We start from the raw sequence: 6,603 nt of genomic DNA, 5'->3' as shown, positions 1-6,603 counted from the left end.
CTGGTCTGCTTTCTGTCCCTGTCTGTCAGCTCGAGTTTTCTAGAATTGTGTCAGTGGAACGTATCGCGTCCCTGAGATCACACAGCGGGCACGGTTGTTCCTTTCCTTTGCTGAGTCGTGCCCCATATGGCTTTGAAATGCGCTTTTCCACGTCATATAGCAAGCTAGCTGGGCTGGAGGTCAGGCTGCCAGGGTTCATCAGTGGGCCGTGCCCTGAGCGGGTGGGTGGGTGGGTGACCGTGGGCAGGAAGCTTCAGTACGTTCCCAGTTTCCCCAGCCCTCCACGGCCACGTCTGTGACAATGACATCGTCACTCAGGGGGCATGCTGGGAGGGTGGGGAGAGGACGTGCGCGCCTGTGTCTGGCAACCACTAAGTCACCGTGAACATTATTGCGATGGTTCCTGCCTCCGTTCGCACCCGGCACATTTTAAGAAAACATCAGCCGCAGCCATGAAACGCTGCCAGGACCCTGAAGCCCACAGCAGGCGACAGGCCACGTTCCCTGTCTGGTGACACCGCAGGCGAAGGGCTGGGCCGGTTCCTTTGCCTCTGCCGCCCAGTCTCTCTCCCTCGAGCACAAGGGCACCCAGAAGTGGGGCTCGGGTTGGAAGGAGCTGGAGGAGTCTCTGCAGGCGGGAGGAGAGGGGAGCTGGGTTCCCTGCAGTCAGCTGGGTCACATGGACAGGCAGGCACCATCCTTCCAGCCCCAGAGAGCCACGCCTCCCGGCTGCCTGCTCAGACAAGCTGAGTGATGACGTGGCTGAGTGATGTTTGACTTGAACTTTCCCGGAGGCTTATGTCCCAAGGGGCAGTCTGACTTGTGTCCCGACATGGGGACATGAAGTCTGCAGGGAGTCACCTGTATGGATGTTGTCCGCGTTTCCTCCTCTCCCAGGGCTGGAGGGTCAGCAGCAAAGAGAGCCATGTCTAATGGAAACCCACCAAAGCCCAGCTTGGGGGTCAGCTGAGCTCTGGCTTCAAATCCCAGTCCTTCTGTGTCTGAGCTCTTGAACTTGAGCCAGCTACAGGAACGCCTCTGGACCTCGTCTTTGAAAGGGGGGTAAACATAATCCCTAAATCCACGGTGAGTAGTGAAGGCTGAAAGGGAAGGGAGAAGGGGTGTGCCCGGCGCAGAGGAAAGGCCACGTGGAAGGCCACGGCGTCACCACAAGCCTCCATGTGCATGCTTTGAGTAGGTACTTGCTCTCACGCCAAGCCTTCCGTCTTGATGTCCCTCCTTAAATCACACCGTGTGCAGAAGTCTGCTTGTCTTAGGCCTCTCCCCAGCTGGACGAGAGGTCTCACAAGGAACAGCCAGAAGGAACTGAGGATGGGAGAGCCGGGAGCTAAGTGGGACAGGAAGTTGTCTACGGGGAGCGCTGTCGCACCAAAGGCAGACTTAGGGAGCTCTGTTCCAGTTCCGGGGACTCAGCTCGTGGACGAGTGTGGCCAGGCGGCTCACAAGGAACCGTGTGGCTCTCTGAGAAGGAAGTAGACGGCCTGGAGGCTGGAGGTGTCCTCAGCTGCCCCTTGTGGGCGTGGGCAGTCGAGGCTTGCTGACCAGGTGTCAGAGACGCAGCGCAGGTGATTCCTGGCGCAGGAACTGGGCCAGAGCGCCTGCAACGGAGGGGGGGGGGGGGCCAGGAGGAGGTGGGCAGGGCTGGGGGTCTCCCACGCTCGGGCAGCCACACCAGCACTTCCTCCCTGCGCTGTTGTTTAGAGTTGGTTCCCGAAAATTCAAAAAGATTACTTTGCTTCTCAAAACCAAAGTGTTGTTGCTGTTTCTCTAAAGCCACTGTCCTGGATGACCTTATGAGGCCCCTTTCGACTTTGGGCCTCAAAGGTGATGATTCAGAATTACCTGTGACCCTGACAAATGGACAGTTTGTCACCATCTTTCTGGTTGCAAGCGTCAAACCTCCTCTCTATGCGGCTAAATCAAGGTGGGAAGGTAGTGCCCCGAGAGACTTGCAGGGCTGTTGATGTGGTCCATGGTGGTTTCACAGAATCGAAACAGAGTGGCTCACACCCAGGGCCTCAGCACCGCCCCGGCCCACTCTCTGTTCCTGGCCTGGGCTCTTTGCTCCCCGCCGATGGCTCTGGTGAAGGAGGAAGCCAGCAGCCTCAACAATGGCAAGGAGAAGGCTTCCTGCTTGCAGCATCTGTCTGTGGATCTGGGCCAGGATTAAAGTCAGCCCCTCCCAGCCCTCAGTGGGGACAGGGCCCTGGGAGTGGCCAGACCTGGGGACCCGGGTTGCACGCTCTTCCCCGCAGCAGGCAGGGACCAGCCTTCCCCAAATGAAGGAGGCCTGTTGGAAAGAGCAGTGGCTACTTCCAGCCCAGAAGGCCTTAGAAAAGGGAGGCAGAAAACTTCAGCAAGAACCTTTGACTCCCCCTCAGAGGCAGGAGTTCCAATTAAAAGCATTCCTATTGATCGAGTATTGGTTTTAGGTTAAAGACATGGCATGTTCTTTTAAACTTGTCATAACAACGATCTGAGATGAACTGTTTTTTGTTTTTTAATCATTTTAAAGAGGAGGAACCGAGGCCCGAAGATGTTCCCTAACTTTCCCAAGACCCACAGCCAGATAAGAGGGCTGGGGCCACTGTGGAGCAGGCCTGCGCTGTCCGCTGTGCTCACTCCGGCCATGCAGAGCGCGGGCATGTGGGGAAAGGGGTTTGGACATACGTGGGGCAGGTTCCCCAAACACCGAAGGTGAGACGGGGGCCCACATTCTGAGGCTGATGCAGAAGAGGGAGAAAGAGACCTGAATCTGAGGCCCAGCTGCGCCTCCGCTACCCGTTGGCTGTTGGCCGGAAGAGTCCTGAAAAAGCAACCTCTACCCTGGCCAGTGTGACTCACTTGGTTGGAGCATCGGCCCATAACAGAAGGGTCGCTGCAGGTGTGATCCCTGCTTTGGGCACATGCCCGTCTCGCAGGTTCGGTCCCCAGTCCAGGCATGTATGAGATGTATGAGCTGCAGCCAGTCGATGTTTCTCTCTGTCTCTGTCTCTCTAAAAGCAATGAAAGGGTAAGGATTAAAAAAAAAACAAACGCAACAACCCTCAGAGACACAGATAACAGAAGCGTGGTTATTGGAGGGGAGGGGAAGGGAGGGGAGGGGAGGGGAGGGGAGGGGGAGGAAAAAGAGGTAAAGGGGTCAAATATATGGAGATGGAAAGAGATGACTTCAGGTGGTGAGCACGCCATGGAGTGTAGAGATGTATTATAAGGGCACACACCTGCAATGTATATAACGTTATTAGTCATCCCAAATACACTTAACTTTAAAAAACGCAGACCTGGCTCTGGCTGGAGTGGCTCAGTAGATTGAGTCCTGGCCTGTGAACCAAAGGATCACCAGTTCAATGTCCAGTCAGGGCACATGCCTGGGTTGCAGGCCAGGACCCCAGTAGGGAGTGCACCAGAGGCAACCACACATTGATGTTTCTCTCCTTCTTTTCTCTTTCCCTTCTCTCTCTAAAAATAAATAAATAAAATCTTTTTTAAAAAATGCAGATCCATCTGTGTCATTCTGCTGCCTGAAGAAGCCTCAGGAGAGCATCCAGACCCCTCAGCAAGGCCAGCGGGCTCCGGCACGTCTGCCTCTCTCTGCAGCTGCTGTGCACCTCCAGTCCCCATAGGGCACTGACTGTCTTACAGGTTTCAGGCTTTTTTGCAAAAGCTGCCCCCCCACCCCGTGTCTATAATAGCTGGTGCCTCCCCCCATTCTGAGCCAGCACCTACTTTTCCTTTCCTTCCCATTATAGAGTTGATGTGTCACCTCTTGCGTGAAGACCTCCCGGATTGCCTCTGATAAACACCCTCCAGCACGCGTATTCCTCCTTCAGAGCACCTTTCGGTGCACAGGAATGATCCTCTTTGAGCCAGGTCCCCGCTGAGAGCCCCGGAAGGGAGTACTCCCCGAAAGAAAGGCTCCACAAACAATGGACCTCTGAGCACGCACTCCAGCTGCCTCCTCCCAGTTGGAAAGGTCAGATTATGCAGGTGTCCAGTTCCGCGACTTCAAGAGCACCTGGGTACAGAGGGAGTCGTGGCGGTGGGTGGAGTTCAGTCCAGTCTCAGAGGGTGTTGCATTTTATTTGAATCCTAACAAAGAAAAGGCTAACTGGGCCATCTGGTCTGGTGACAGGCGCACTCCCAGCTGAAGGGGCGAGGGTCACTGGAAAACACAGCCCTGCCTGGGAGAAGCGGAGGAGGCTGACGCTCAGCTACCCTCTCTGGCTCTGACATATGCTCCGCAATGTGGTTGACGTTCAGAGTTTGCTTCTGCGTGAGGGAAGCTGTTGTGAGAACTGAGAATGGCTTCTCGAGAGCCACAAGCAGCTGGAAGGATTCGGCACTGCCAGCATCCCTGGAGTCTGTGGCACCAGCAGCTTAGCCCTGGGCCCTGGGGGCTCAGAGCAAGACAGGGGCTCCACTTGTGTGGCAGAGCGACAGGGTCCTCTGAGGCTTGGCTCTGCTGTCACCAAGAGGCTAGGCCTGCTGTGCAGGAGCCTTTGTCTCAGCTCACCTGATGGGCAGACACAGGGGGGGCCCAGCCACGTTCAAATCCTGCCTCTGCCCCTCGCCAGCTCTGCAATCATCAGCAAGTTGCCGGGCCTCTCTGGGTCCCACCTCTCCCAGAGTCAGGCCTCTGTTCGCCCTGGTGCAATGAGAGAGTTGGTGCTGATGATTCCCAGCATCCCTTTCTGCTAGAAGCTGTGTTGTTCATTCATTACTCACTGTGCCAAACGCAGTTCTAACCCTTACCATATTCATTTGCCTTTCACAGTTCTGAGAAGTAGGGTGGTGTGGGAAATAGTGAGCCTCCAAGGCTGTCCACGTCCTCCCTGGGCCCTGTGAGTGTGGCAGGTTGCGTGGCAGAGGGGGATTCAGGCCGCAATGGGATTGCGGTTGCCAATCCGCTGGCCCTGGGATGGGAGGGGTCCCGGATTACCCCGCTGTGGTCACAGGGTCCTTACACACGAGAGTGCGAGACAGGGGCTCAGAGTGATGCTGGTGCTGTAAAGATGGAAGGGGCCGTGAACCTGGGAAGGCCGATGGCTATTCAAAGCCACAAATAGATTGTCCCCTGGAGGTCCCAGAAGGGACACAGCACTGCAGACACCTTGATTGTATCCCAGTGAGGCTAATTTTTAATGCCTGACCTCCGAAACTATAAGCTAATGAAGTTGTGCGGGGGTGTTTTTGATTGACGTAAACTGACGTACAGCATCATGTAGTTTCAGGTGTGCCACGTGATTTGATATTTGCACACTCGCTGGAATGATGTCACAATAAGTCTAGTTGCCATCCATCCCCATACGCTACAAAATTTATTTTTTCTTGTGTGGAGAACTTTCAAGATTTATTCTCTCGGGAACTTTCAAATATGCAGCAGAGTGTTACTAACTATCAACCCCGTGCTGTATATTTCAGCTCCAGGACTGACTGAGTTTTTAACTGGAAGCTTGTACCTCTTGACCCCCTTCACCCACTTCACCCTCCCCCGAACACTGCCCCCCCTTCCCAGCAGCCACCGGTCCATTCTCTGTGTCTCTGAATTTTGTTTGGTTGTGCGTTTCAGGTTCCACATGTGAGTGACGTCATAGGCCTTCGTGTTTCTGGCCTTAGCATGAATTCTCTGACTTATTTCACTGAGCATTGGACCTTCAAGGTCCGTCCATGCCGCTGCAAATGGTAAGATTTCGTTCTTTTTCATGGCCGAGTAATGTTTTCTTGTATATGTACGTGTATGTACCACATCGTCTTCATTCACTCCTCTGTTGGTGGGCACTTGGGTCGTTTTCATACCTTGGCTATTGCAAGTAGTGCTGCAATGAACATAGGGGCGAATAGATTCTTTCCAATTAGTGTTTTGCGTTTCCTCAGATGTGCGCCCAGAGGGGGAATCGCTTCTCTGTCCAGCTCTGCTGAGGGATGCGGCCTGAGTCTTCAGGCCATGCGGGAGGGGTAAGAACTCTGGACAGTAGTTTGGACTTGGAGTGAATTATCTAGAAGGGAACCAGCATTTTCACCCCACCAAGACTAACCTTCTACGGTAAACCTCCCCTACCTCCCATGTACTTCTCTGCTGAAGCTTCTGTTCCATCATTTGAATGTATCAGTTTGGATGTGCATCAGTCAGAAAAGGCGAGGCTGTGCTACAGTAACAAACAACCCCCGCCCCTTGGTTTCACACAACCAGCTTTCTTTCTTTCTTACTTCCATCTCATGCATAATGTTGCTGAAGGTTGTTTGTCCCTGGGGACCCCAGTGGAGGGAGGCTCCATCCAGACTTCAGGAAATGTGGAAAATGACACCTTTTGCTTGTAAGTGACACACAGCAGTTACACCCACATTTCACCGGCCAAAGCAAGCCAAAAATTCACACCTTACGGGCAAGAAGTCCAAGGAAATACAACCCTGTCAGGTGCCCAGAGAGGGAGCGGAGGCAAATCCTCGCCCGCAGCCCCGCTGCCCTGCTCCACCGCGGCGCTACTTCTGGTGCATGTAGCAGAACACCGGGCTGAACCGAAGAGGGGCTTTATTACGTCCCGTGACGAGGGACCCAAACATCGCAGGGGCCGGCCTGGC

At 54.5% G+C, this 6,603-nt stretch overlaps 1 long non-coding RNA gene across 1 annotated transcript; it reads right to left on the bottom strand.

Moving 5' to 3' along the window:
- Positions 1 to 1,737: 1,737 nt before the first annotated feature.
- On the bottom strand, positions 1,738 to 3,983 carry LOC128781516 (uncharacterized). The gene is made up of 3 exons (XR_008427503.1): positions 3,751 to 3,983; positions 3,306 to 3,345; positions 1,738 to 3,017 (listed from the first exon to the last, which is right to left on the bottom strand). It is a non-coding gene; the product is annotated as an uncharacterized lncRNA (long non-coding RNA).
- Positions 3,984 to 6,603: the final 2,620 nt, after the last annotated feature.

This window comes from Desmodus rotundus, chromosome 8 (assembly GCF_022682495.2).
Source record: "Desmodus rotundus isolate HL8 chromosome 8, HLdesRot8A.1, whole genome shotgun sequence".
Taxonomy (NCBI): Eukaryota; Metazoa; Chordata; class Mammalia; order Chiroptera; family Phyllostomidae; genus Desmodus; species Desmodus rotundus.
The sequence above is the reverse complement of the archived record's forward strand: the minus strand, read 5'-3'. Positions and strand labels throughout refer to the sequence as shown.